Source organism: Trichomycterus rosablanca, chromosome 16 (assembly GCF_030014385.1).
Source record: "Trichomycterus rosablanca isolate fTriRos1 chromosome 16, fTriRos1.hap1, whole genome shotgun sequence".
NCBI lineage: Eukaryota > Metazoa > Chordata > Actinopteri > Siluriformes > Trichomycteridae > Trichomycterus > Trichomycterus rosablanca.
Genome location: NC_086003.1, coordinates 21,563,368 through 21,577,317, shown reverse-complemented (window position 1 = coordinate 21,577,317; position 13,950 = coordinate 21,563,368).

Genomic DNA, 13,950 nt, shown 5'->3' with positions numbered 1-13,950 from the left:
CAAATGAAACCAGGCCAATTGTCTATAAAATGTCCTCGGGGCGTTTTAGCTTAAGTATCAGAGTATCATACGTGTCATTCACAAGCTAAATGGTGCGTAAAAAACATTTATAATAATTAGTCATATTTTATATACAAATATAGGAAACTTTAAAAGTTCATTAAAACTCCATAAAAAACTGTAACTTGTAAATTTACTTAAATCTTTATTTACAAAAACAAAAGAAAAAACAACTTAATTTTATATGTTAAATGTAAAAAAATAGAAATTGATGTTGTTCAGCATGTAACGTGTAGCAGAATGATACCTGGCATTGTCCTGAAATAGACAGACATAGTTTTTCCTGTAACAAACGTTCTGACGACAAATTGTGTCTTTCCAAAACACCAATACAAGCCTCACATATATGCAGATCACCCATGCTGTGGACACTGATGCACCCCCATGCCATTGCACCCCCAGGCCTTTTTATCTTTGGCACGTATAATCCAACATCTATTTTTTTTCCAAAAACAGGCTGAAATGTGGACTCGTCTTACCACAGAACACATTTCCAATCTCAGATGACTTGGGGCCCCAAGAACTTGCTGGTGTTTCTGTGCAAATTTAATATATTGCTTATTCTTTGCATAATACCGTTTCAGGTTGCATTTCTTGATGCAGCAGTAGGCTGTCTTAAGTGACAATGCATTCAGCAGCAGTTTCCCCTCCTGGCCTATATACATTAAGATTTTTTCTGATTTCTGAATCTTTTCATTGTATTATGAACTGTAGATTGTGAAAGACCTAAATGATTTGCTATCTTGTGCTAAGAAACATTTATTTGAAATGACTGACAATTCTCTCACAAAGTTTGATACAAAGTGGTGAACCACAACCCAACCTTGCTTGCAAAGACTAAGAATTTGATAAATGCTCCTTTATACTAAACTGCTAGTATTGTGGAACCTTTTAGAACAGTGTTACTTGTTAACCTTTGTCTTATTTTGCCTGTGTCAGCTTTTTTGAGTGTGTTGCAGGTGTCATATTCTACTGTTTTTTTTATATTTACAAAATACAATTAGATTTATAGTAAAACACTAAAAAAGTTTCTATGGTTTCTACTTTTATTGGTTAAATAAAAGTTTAAGCTATTTACCAAAAAATAGTTTTAGTTTTTTTATTGCATATTTAGGAAGTGTCCCAACTTATATGGAAATAATTTTTGTACATGCATTATTCTAGACCTTTTTATTTACCAGCTATTTGAAGTAGCTCTAGTTAATAAACAGATTCTTTACTTACCCTTTTATCTTGAAGCCTGCCATAATGTAGTCTAACTTTGATGTTTGCTATCCATCAATTTTATCAAGAATTTAAAGCCTCTCTGTATCTAAAATGATCACTTATGCAATACACTACGTAGTTGAGATTCTAGACCGGTGTGTGTGTGCGCGCGTATGTGCAAATATGACATAAAAATGGCAGGGCTAACATGGCACTTTACTCACTTAAACAAAGAGAATGCATTCAGAATGTGAAATAACCGCAGATTTTTACATCCGTCAACAATACCATCCATGCCAGGACAACGAAGCGGAAAACCAGACTGTCTGGTCAAAAACTAAACACCTGGTAGCTATATTTACTGATTAAATAAAACATAAATCTCCTTTTAACTGGACAGGACTCTGGACAAAGCTCAGCAAAACAACTGGGGATCAAGATCATTAAAAGGGACTTGCAAAGGAAAGTTTGTGTACTCCAATTACCAGTGTTTTTTGTAATAACTATTTATAAAATGTGGTCTGATCTTTGCCTGAACACTTAAGACATATACATATAATTTCACATTTCACTGTTCAGGCTGGCAGAAATTTGAACCCTTTTATTTAATAACTGGTAGAACATACACTGATCAGCTATAACATTAAAACCACCTCCTGGCTTCTAAACTCACTGTCCATTTTATCAGCTCCACTTACCATATAGAAGCACTTTGTAGTTCTGCAATTGCTGACTGTAGTTCATCTGTTTCTCTGCATGCTTTGTTAGACTGCTTTCACCCTGTTTTTCAATGGTCAGGACCCCCACAGAGCAGGTATTATTTGGGTGGTGGATCATTCTCAGCACTGCAGTGACACTGACATGGTGGTGGTGTGTTAGTGTGTGTGTTGTGCTGGTATGAGTGGATCAGACACAGCAGCATTGCTGGAGTTTTTAAATACCGTGTCCACTCACTGTCCACCCTATTAGACACTCCTACCTAGTTCGTCCACCTTGTAGATTTAAAGTCAGAGACGATCGCAGATCTATTGCTGCTGTTTGAGTTGGTCATCTTCTAGACCTTCATCAGTGGTTACAGGATGCTGCTCACGGGGCGCTGTTGGCTGGATATTTTAGGTTGGTGGACTATTCTCAGTCCAGCAGTGACAGTGAGGTGTTTAAAAACTCCATCAACGCTTCTGTGTCTTATCCACTCATACCAGCACAACACACACTAACACACCACCACCATGTCAGTGTCACTGCAGTGCTGAGAATGACCCACCACCCAAATAATACCTGTTCTGTAGCGATCCTGTGGGGGTCCTGACCATTGATGAACAGCATGAAAGGCGGCTAAACAGATGGACTACAGTCAGTAATTGTAGAACTACAAAGTGCTTCTATATGGTAAGTGGAGCTGATAAAATGGACAATGTATGTAGAGACAATGAGGTGGTTTTAATGTTATGGCTGATCAGTGTATTTTATCATTAAGATCATTTTCTTATCTAACATATTCAATGGTAGAAAGGATTTTTGACGATTTAGGTATTTCTTGCAAATACAGCTCTTTTAGGCTGCAGCATTTCAATTGGGTTTTAAACATTCTTGTTAAATCTTGATAAATGAACAAATGAATTTGACATTACTTGGTACATTGTTCAGCATATGTTTTAGTAAATTATCCATCTTTTAAATGTGTACTATGCTGTAATAAATACATCAAACAAATAAAAAAGAATCCACTTTTTACCTACACTCATTTTTAGAGATTATTTGCTTTGTAGTAGTGGGAAACTAATATTGCACCTAGGGCCCGCAGTTTGGCCTTACTCATGACCATCAGATTAAGCTGTGTGGGATGGAGTAAGTGCTCACCAACGTAACAAAGTGATAACACATTGCTACCAGAGAGGTCTCCACTTTCCTAAATCTCAAAGTTACACACTGTAACTTTATGCCTTTCTTGTGTGACCATTTACAGAGCTACAGATGAGCTCTACTTCCGGCTCCATAAGAACTGATTCAATTGCTCTATCGATCAGAGTTAAGATGTGTACCTCTCCTTTTTGTTTCCTTTTGGTTCTTTTTTCTTTTTCTTCTTGCTGTCTTGGTGGCTGAGGATGGAATCTCTGGAGTTGTAACTGACAGGGAAATCTTCACAGTCTGACCTGGGAGACACTAAAAACAAAAACACATAATAATATCATAAAGACAATGCAACAACTTTCAGAACACATCTAAAAGCAAGAACACAAGGCAGAGGAACCCTGTGTCAAGTCTAAACTTTTGGCTGCCCTGAAACTAGACTAAATACTATCACAGCATAATTTACCCCAATTGTATGATCACCTTAGCAAAAGCATTAATACAGGCAAACTGCTTGCAGTTGACTAGCATAATGTTCACCAACCTGTAATTTAAGATTAGACATGTCATTTGTATCAAATAAAAGAGCACAAAAGTGATCAGTAATATAGATGCCCTGTCCCAAAGAGATGCTCCTCACACTTGGTGAACACTTCTGTGTGCAATGCTGATGGGCGCAGTGGTGTAAAAGCTTTTGGGACAGAACAAGATTCAAAGTTATAATGAAAACAACTTTAAATGAATGTGGTTATGTGTTTTTTAGGATTCACATTTTGCATAATGTAGACAGATACAGTAGGGCTGTAAAATACATAATAATCCAATTTATTCCAAAACTGTTCAGTCGTGCTGAGGTCAGGGCTCTGTGTAGACCACTAGAATTTCTTTAAACCAAGCTTTTCTTCATGTCACTATAGACCTTGCTTTGTATACTAATGTACTGATTTATACTCACATCCACATTTTAAAATTACATTTATAAAAGCGCATAATTTTACAAAAATACAAAAAAATCTCAATTTTAGTTGGTTTTTCTGTCACATTGTATTAAAATGATTAAAGAATGTAAGGGAGGGTTACCTTCCCTCAATTGTTTAATGGCTGTGTGCGTTTGGGTCATGTTACCACCATATTTGTACCTTGTTTAATTTACACCACACATGCAGTTTAGTTTTTAAGCTAGAGTTCAACATCTCAAGTTCTACTTCAGTTGTATTAGTCCACCAAGATATATTGCCTTTTTAAAGAAAAGACTTTTAAATTATGTATTGGAGATCCTGTTCAAGAAAACCTTTCATAAGAGAATTCATTTACAGTCACTCAGTCTCAACTGGTGTTAAAGTTGACAATTTAAGCAATGTTTTTTTTTTGTTTCTAATGGGGATGTAACGATGCACCAAAGACAGTTTAAAATCAATTCACGTGTAACGATTCAAATCGGTTTACACGTAGAATGAATCGATATTCACTTTGAACATCAGAAGGCACTGGCGCTATTCACCTTGCCTGGTTGACCCCACTACAGGGTTGCCAGGTTTGGAAATTTCCAGCCAAACCTGGCAGTGATAGTAGTAAAAGTACTTCTGTGGTTAATTTGTTGTATGACTGCAAGCAAGGATGCTTGTGTGGGGTATATTTAGCTTTACAGAGCCATGTTTTAAAACACCACTGTGTGGTAAACCAGGATGCACATGTGTTAGACTTTAATGAACCATATGGGTCTTCAGCAGCCATTGTACAAATTGGATTAATCACTCATCGGTGAATTGACTGAACTTAGAGTAAATGTTCAGGCAACCCTTTGTGGGTGAGGCACACAATGTTGATCGATTCTGACGACCACAGAAAAAACAGTCATCACTGCATAAATATTCACTACAGAATATTGTATCAGAGTGAGAAAAACATTTTGACAGAGTTACTACTTTTCCACGAAGAAATACACTGGAAGTTAATATGATGGTTTGCCTCAAGGACACACAGGCTCTCAGGTGATGACGTTGATATCACTAAAGTGCAAATAAATGACCTAACTACCCACAAGTGTCAATTTGTTTTTATTACGTGGTGAGGATTGAAGGTGGTAAACCGAAACCCAAGTGATGATATTGAGAACAGGGTGTAGTGGTCTGTAAGTGTGTGTGTGTGTGTGTGTGAGTGAGAGAGAGAGAGACTGTGTGATTGAGAGTATGATCTAAAGGTCTGGATGCCAGGGGTGGGGGTGAACATTTCTGAGACATTTTATTAGGCTGGACCCAATTCAAATTGCAAGAGTAGCTGCTGACTCTACAGCTGCAAGATCAACACTTTGACTATAGAGTTAAAGTCGAAGGTTTGCACACACTTGTAAAAGATTTCATGGCCATTTAAAGATTTCAATAATTTCTGCAACTGTTCTTTTTCTGTGATTAAGCAATTGGAACATACACTTGATTAATTTGAGTACTTTCATAATTCCAAACAAAGTTTAGCACATTAAAACTAAACTACAGTTTGTCACTGATCACATAAACAAAAAAAAAGCAGCATTTTTTTTTGCATAGCAAAAGTTCTTGGTAATGTAAAGCTTATATGGTTGTGAACAGTGTCACCCATGTTCCAGCAGCTTTTAATTCTTGATGTTTGACAGATGACAGATGTTTTTTTATGGTTCTTGGATTAAATGTCACCATCCAGACAAATGTCCTCTCAGCATGAAGTGACAGTTTAGGTTTTCTTTCTGACTGAGACCAATGTTTCATGTATTTGAAGAGTGTTTGTACCGTGTGTAGATTTTGCTTAAAATAGCTTCAAATTACATTATCAATCAACCATAATTAATTAACCATTTATCCTGAGGTACAGCAAACTCAGCTGAATCGATTGATCAGTCTTGCTGAACCAATCAGTCCTGGGTGTCTGTAAGCTTTGTGTGATGTGAGGTAAGAGGGAAGTCCTCCAAGCATGATGACCTGAACAAAGTTGTAAATATATAGGTGTCAATACATGTCTTGGAAGAGGCAACCAAGTTGTCCTTGATTGGTGGCTTTCATGTAGTGTTAGAGACTAATTATGTGGCTATGTCAAAACTAAGTAACAAGAGATTAACCACTCACCAAAAATTAATAAATACATAAAAAGTAAAATACAGAAATAAATAAATATTAATTTAAATTCACATCTGTCAAATCTCACTCAAATATTACCATTGATTGATGACTTATATACACTTAGAAATTGTACTGATATAACCATATATCAAGAAGTGCTGCACATTAGCAAATTGCTTGCAAATACGCATCCCCCAAATGATGTATTGTTGCTTCATATAATTAATTATTATTAATTAATAATTATTACATTCCATTCTACTCAGTCTCATAATTTCCAGGGAGTTATTTCCGAATATCTTCCGGACACTACATTTAAATTATTCAGGCATGTATTGCATGAATCTATTTTATAATGGAAAACTTTAAGAAGAAAATAATAAAGTTTTTTTTTTGACCTTTTTATCCTGCTCCCTCAAAGACCGTGACTGGAGGCAAGTTTTAAACCCAGGACTCCAGAACATATCAAATATAAACCCAGGACTCCAGAAAATATAAAATATGTGATAAAAAAATCTTGTGAATCAGTGATGGATTACAAGCTTATACGTGCACAAATTTGTTATTCAGTGGTGTAATTATGTCTAGAAAATCAATAGCACTTAACACAAAACAGCATAGGTTGCAGATGTTTACCCAAGCAGATACAAGCCCATTAACTCCTGCAACAATGAAGAGGAAATTAAGAATACAGCCCATAGTCTGAGCATATTATTTCAGACAGCATTAGTGTGTATGAAATGTAATGTTTCATTCACATTACTCAATATATGACATTCTACCACACTACTGTTCAGTCCAGACTCGCCGTAGAATCTCCACAAGCATGCATGTTCATGCATACACACTCAATCGTCCACTCCCGGCTCCTACCTCAGAGTAAATGGTCCAGGAAATTCAACCGCAAACTGCAGGACTCTATCCAGGCAGTCCCTATCAAAGGTGAGTTACTGTGTGCATGCCTGAAAGAGGCTCTGCTGAGTACCCAAAAAAGAAAACGATATTCGATCAAGTTGGAGGAGTGCATGTAAGGTAGATGCATGGAGTAAGCGCGTGGGTATCTTGGTCTCTGTGTGAAAAAGAGGGTGGACCAGGGAGTAAAAGAGAGAGGAAGAAAATGAATAGGTGCTTCTGTGAGGGAGTAAGAGTGAGATAGCAAAAGCGAGAAATAAAGGGAGGGGTCGATGCAGATATTCCCAGCCTAAGTGAGCTAACTGTTTATTTGATCAGTAATGGTTTATTTTTCTAGCTTTTCTAGCTGTGTCATTGCTCTTTAAATGGGCATAGTGTGGGTCAGGGGTGCCAAAACTTATGGAAAGGTGGTGACAATTTAAATAGCTCTGAGCGGACAGCAGGTCTGGGGTCCCATGGAAATAAAAATGTCAGGCAGAAAGGTGGGGTGGGGGACAATGTGCATTAACCAGCATAATCAGGGCATAATCAGGGGTTAACTGGCTTGGGTAAAAACCACAAATATTGCGCAAATTTTGTGTGATATATTAACGCAATTAAACCAATTATAAATATTAATGCTGCAAAAAATATCCTGCAAATTTATCAGGTTTCATTTATAAGATTTTACGCAATGAGTAGCAATCATGGTAAGGAGCCTCCTAAGGAACAAAATTATTAACACTTTAATGGAAAAAGCTACAGAGCCGTAGCAACCACCATCAACATTCCTTTTAGTACATCTGGTTTAATAATTTACACGTGAAAATTTCATAAAAAGACAAATCAACCCTCGACAGGTGCATCATACAAGATTCTATAAAATGCTCTCCGACTAATAATAGAAAAGAGTTGCAGGATGACCTAAAAGCAGTAGTAACTACACAGTGAACTGAATGAACTGCACAGCAATAATCTCTGTTATTACACCCCAATGCAAAAAAAACCCCTTTAGCAATAATTCAATTCGTTATGTTTGGAGAAAAAATGGTGGGGCATATGCACCCTAGAACACCACATCCACAGTTTTCACAGCAGCATGCACAATAATCTCACCGACCACTGAATTAAATCTGCCAAAATAACTCATGTAATCATAATATATATTAAATCATCAATAACTCAAATAATGCATGTCTTTTTCTAAAAAGGTGCTTGTATGACCCAGACAATTACTTGACTTGAATCCTGTTTAAAATCTATGGTGGATTTAAAAATTTCGAGGCAGTTGGATCCTTGAATTCTTGGGAAGTTAAAGACAACTTGCCAGAAGATATAAATAAAAGCCATGATGCTGCAAAGAGCAATACATATTAAGCAACATGCACAGTAATCCTATTGGCCACAAATTAAATCTGTTCAAGTCTGAAAAAGCCAAAATAACTTGAGCATGTCTTTCTAAAAAGATGCTTGTATGTCCCAGACAATCACTTGACTTGAATCCTGTTTAAAATGTATGGCGGATTTTAAAATTTTGAGCCAGTTGGATCCTTGTAGCATTAGGAAGTTAAAGACAATTTGCCAAGAGAAATAGGTAACAATAAAAACCATGGTGCCGCAAAAAGTTATATATTTAAAACTTAACAGCTGTGTATAATTAGTACTACATGCAGTACATTAAACACCTCACATAGGTTTTGCATCATTGCTTTTCTCACACTCTGTAGACAGTTTATCCATCTGTTTCCTTTTTTATGTTGGACTCCCAATAAACACACAGTGGTGTACAGTGGTTGTCCTGTTTCCAATTAAATATTCATCACATTAAATTTTACACAAAATGAATCTAAAACATACAAAAAAAAATGTTATTTGCTCCTTTACCCTATTAAAAGCAGCAATTAATGCAACTAAGCTTTTTTTTTTTACAATTCTTCTTTGAGATCACTGGAGAAATGATAGCCAATTCTTTGCAAAACTGTTTTAAATCAGACACATTGTTGGGTTTTCAGGTATAAACTGCTCATTTTAGGTGGTGGTATAAAACCTGTGGCAGGTTTAAATCAAGACATTAAGTCGTCCACTACAAATTTTGTTTATTTTAAGCTGTGAATTCATTTGCAGTATGTTTCATTTACTTATCTGAAAGAATTCAGCTTATATGGAATAATTTTTTTGTATTTTGGCTCGGTGGGTAGCACTGTTGCCTCATGTCAAAAAGGTCCTGGTTCAATTCCCAGGATGAGCGGGTCGGGCAGATATTCTCCCTGTGTTTGCGTGGGTTTCCTCCGGGTGCTCCGGTTTCCCCCCACAGTCCAAAGACATGCAGTCAGGTTAATTAGAGATACTAAAAGTCACCCTATGAGGTATGAGTGTGTGAATGTATGTGTGTTTGCCCTGTGATGGACTGCTGAGCTGTTCGGGGTGTTTCCTGCCTTTTGCCCAGTAAATCAGACCCACTGTGACCCTCAATAGGATAAAGTGGTGGTAAACAGACAGTGAATGAATTGATTAATTAATGAATAACTGAATAACACGTCAGGTTTAGCCTACGAACAGATGTACATAGATTTTTTTAATAAAGAGAGAAATAGAGAAAGCAACAAACCCCCCTTACGCCATCATAACACAGCTGCCTTGGCCACATTCCCAGACAGAGCCAATTGTGGCTGTATGTAAACGCCCAAACAGCTGATAGAACTGCTGGGGGTTTATGCTAAAAAAGGTACAAAGAAACTAAGTATGCAAATCTATCATAATTAACCAACCAGTATAAGACTGCACTCTTAATGTAGACATCTGAACTGTGACTACATCAGTGAAGCTGTATTATTCATGATAACATAACACTACACTATCATGTCTATGAAAATGGCTTAATCATCTACTACTCAAAGTTTAATTTAAAAAGAATAACATAATTGTCATTGTAGCTCTGTTAAAACAGCTGTCTTGGGACCACTCAAACTCACCACTACAAGTTAATCTAGCTAACCCATCGGAGATGACAGAGGGATGGCCTACGGAAACACTCACAGCATGTTGCTTTTCCATAGATGAACACAAACAGCAACTGTTGCCACAACCCATCTCAAACAGCTGTTAGGTTGTCACATGCCTTCTGGGCATTTAGTTCAGCACTTTTTTACCTACCCTTTGTCATGTCTGGCCTTCGTACTGGCTATGACCTTTATAAAAGGCTTGACAATGAGAGACTATTATGATTAAATTTAAAAGTACTGTTTTAAGCAGAGTGGCTCTCACTTTGACCAACCGGGAATTGTAATTAACTGATGTACTACTTTGCCATTTACTCTGGGCTGCACGCCATCTTCAGTAAAAAGGAAATATACTCAACTCTCATGCATTGTACCCTGGCACTCTCTCAACTCTGTTAACAACCACAAGACCTGAGATAGGACAGGAAAACAAAATCATCCTTACACAAATGTGCAATATTTACAGAAAGATATTAACCGTTTATAATTAAAACCAACAGAGAGATGTCTACAGGTAAAACGCTTGCAGAACGAGTTCATTCGTTATAAGAACATCATGTGCATTCTTGATCATACATAAAGTATCCACTTGCATCCTGACAGCTCCTCAAGTGTTCAGTGCAACATCCATTTGCAGTTTGATTCAGTTTGTTTCACTTTTATGCCCACTTTGTGCTTTCAATGCAATTTGTGTGAAAGCCTTCAGCTATCTTCTCTTTCAGGCCTTGAATGAGATTCAACAGCTGTTAAACAGGAGTCTTATTACTCACAGGAGAAGCAGCTGTAAATCAAGTCTTATAAACAGACATTTTGGTCACATTTATGACTACAGCATTCAGAGGAAACATATAATAATTAATTGATCAATGGAAGAGAAATTTACTAAGTATTTACTTAGTTTGGGAAGACTGATAGTATTTCAAAGAATTGTGATAGATGACAGGCTGTACGAAATGCAAGATCAGCCCAACCAAAGAACAGGGCCCTATTGGAAACTCTAGAGTGCAGATTTGGTTTATTGGTCCAAGACCCATGGTACAAACTACTTCTCAGTGGTTGAGCTAAAGAATGAACATAGTTAATAATGTTTGGCTATCACTAAAGCTTATAGAGGTACAAGAACATCTTAATGACAATAGATTATTCCAGGTATTTTCCTGAAGCCTGTATAAAGGCTGACCCAACAAATGAGGTAAAAACAAGAATACCTAGTTTACGTATGTTTTATAGACACATTTTAATAATTGTAGAGGCAATGCTTACAACTAGTCTCTATGTTGCCATATGAGCCAGTAAGCATTTAGGAGACTCCCCCATTTGTGCTGTTTAATGTAGCTAGTTTGTTTTTCAGTTACCCCTCAGAACTGACCAAAAGGGCCAATCAAAGTTTGTTGGGTGAAACCTCATAGTGTAAGACCAGAGTAATCAGCAGACTCCCAGAGGCCGAAGGAAGCTCTAGGTTGAAATCAGGACAGACAAATCAGCTGTAGAAATGCCAAATAAGAAATATAACACTCTTCTGCCTAGGACTGGAGAAAGACAGAGAGCTCGAAAGACAACAGCTAGTATTTTCTGTTACTCACTCAATTACTTTTTTTTGGTTTTTCTAATCCTACACTAGTCTGACAAAATGACTATTGATTATTGTGTTCTGACAGACTCAGTACAGTATACAGTGTAATGTGTCCGTTTTTTGGGAGATCCAAAATGAGAAGTTCAAGTTACGCTTTCTTTAGGATCCATAAAGCTTATGTTTAATTTTTTAGTCAGATTTTTCAAAATAATTCAAGATAAAATGTCATTCATTTCATCTGGTCCATTATTTATTAATTCATTTGTTTATGCATTCCTTTTCACTTTTACTGCTTAATCCTAAGTTATCAGGCTTAGATCTAATTTTACCTTGTGACCTAATGTAGTAAATCATTTTAATATGGACCTGATTTTTTTAGTATGAACCTAGGCAGATAGTTTCAAGAGGCAGGAATCAATCACTTCCTGCTGCATCACCATGCCACCCACCCAGGTCCTTGTATCACTTTCATTAGATCATTAGATCTGTTGACTCACACCACTTTTAAATTGAAAAAGTATACTTATTGCTGCTTTTGAATTCAGCCGCTGGTCGTGGAGGGTGATCACAATTTGGAGTTTATGTTGCCTTACATTCTCGTTAGTATTAATGAGGCATCCTTTATGTCCTCTGGAATGATGGAAATTCCAGAACCATCTCTACCGGTTTCTTTGACCTAGCTTTAAAAGCATACACTGCTGATTTGGGCTGGTTGTTGTTTATTCTATGATGCTTAATTTGCAGAAATAAATTAATATGTAGAAATGTACCAAGTGCATTAATTTTCTACACACATAAAAATCCTGCACATACATAATTAAAGTAGCAATACGTTGTGTTCACGAAACAAAGCCTAACAGTTTTCTTTATACCATAAAATGATAAATGCTTTAGATATTTTACATCTTTATAATCTACGCATAACAACATAAACTTACTTTTCTTTTAACCGCCCCTCTTTAATTGGTATCCTCCTAGTATCCTTCCTTCTTTCAGACTTGACGAATACAGGCCGATGTATGGGTGGTCCCCTCAGTAAAAGACCAGCCAGACCAGCTGCCTCCCAGAGGCTGAATGAAGCTCTAGGTTAGGGCTAATCCAGGTTTAAATAAATAGCTAGTGGCTCATGATGTGCCCAGCCTGCTCCAGCCCAGTCCAGCCCCAGGGCATGTCAATCGTAGACGATAAAATCCTGCCTGATTGGAACTGCAGTGAATCAGAAAGTCTAACTTCATATTCTATCGATTTCAGCCCAAAATCTTCATTTATCTATTTATTTTTAACATCCTCTCTGGGTCACAGTGGGTCAGGTGTCAACTGCCAATCGGCATAGCAGTAGACAGGCACCCAGTTCTTCTAACACGTGTGCAGTCACTGCCACTTCTTTTAAACCATGAAGTAATTCTCATAGAATCATACTGCTCACACAGAGTCATGCTATGCCCATTGTAAGCCTGTATTATACAGCCCTGCACCTCAACCAGATAGCAGAGGTCACTATTAGAGTGGGAATGAGGTGAATCATTATCCAAACATCCCATAGCATGGCAAATTGTGTTAGCTGAGCAATAGTAACTACTAAAAATTGTGCCGTGTGTGTTTGTGAATGCCCTGTGATGGATTGGCAACCTGTGTAGGGTGTTTCCTGCCTTTCATCTAATGAATCAACCCTGACCAGGATAAACGGGTGGTAAAGCAGACAGCGAATGATTAAATTAATGAATTAATAAAAATTCTAATAAACATTAGGAACATTATTCTAAAACAGATTTATATTGTTTTATTTATGTATTCTTCTTCAGTAACTGCATCATACTCATCAGGGATTTGTAAGTCAGGAACACACCCATGACAGGGCAGCAAGCCATTATGGTACATTGAGGTACACAGAGACAGTGACCGGAGGCGAGGTTCAAAGCCAGCACCCCAGAACTACAAGGCTGTGCAGCACTACCAGTTGTGTCTCCTTGTTGCCAAGTTTGCCATTTTTTACACATACATCTTTAGTATCTGCTTCATACAGATCAGAATGCGGTTAGTCTGTTGCTGGTACGAAAAACTTGGTGCCAAGCAGTAATACACCCTGGACAGTGTGGTGATCGACTGCAGTGAACCACCCACTTAACCATTAACTGTCATTCAGTGGTAATTTGAGTAGCCAGTTAATAATTCGGCATGTTTTTGGACTTTGAATCATTTTTTCCATATATTAATTCATCCATTTAGTCTGGCAGCCATTTGTCTGTAGTAACCTCATTATGTTGGTTGTGTTGGGTCTGGA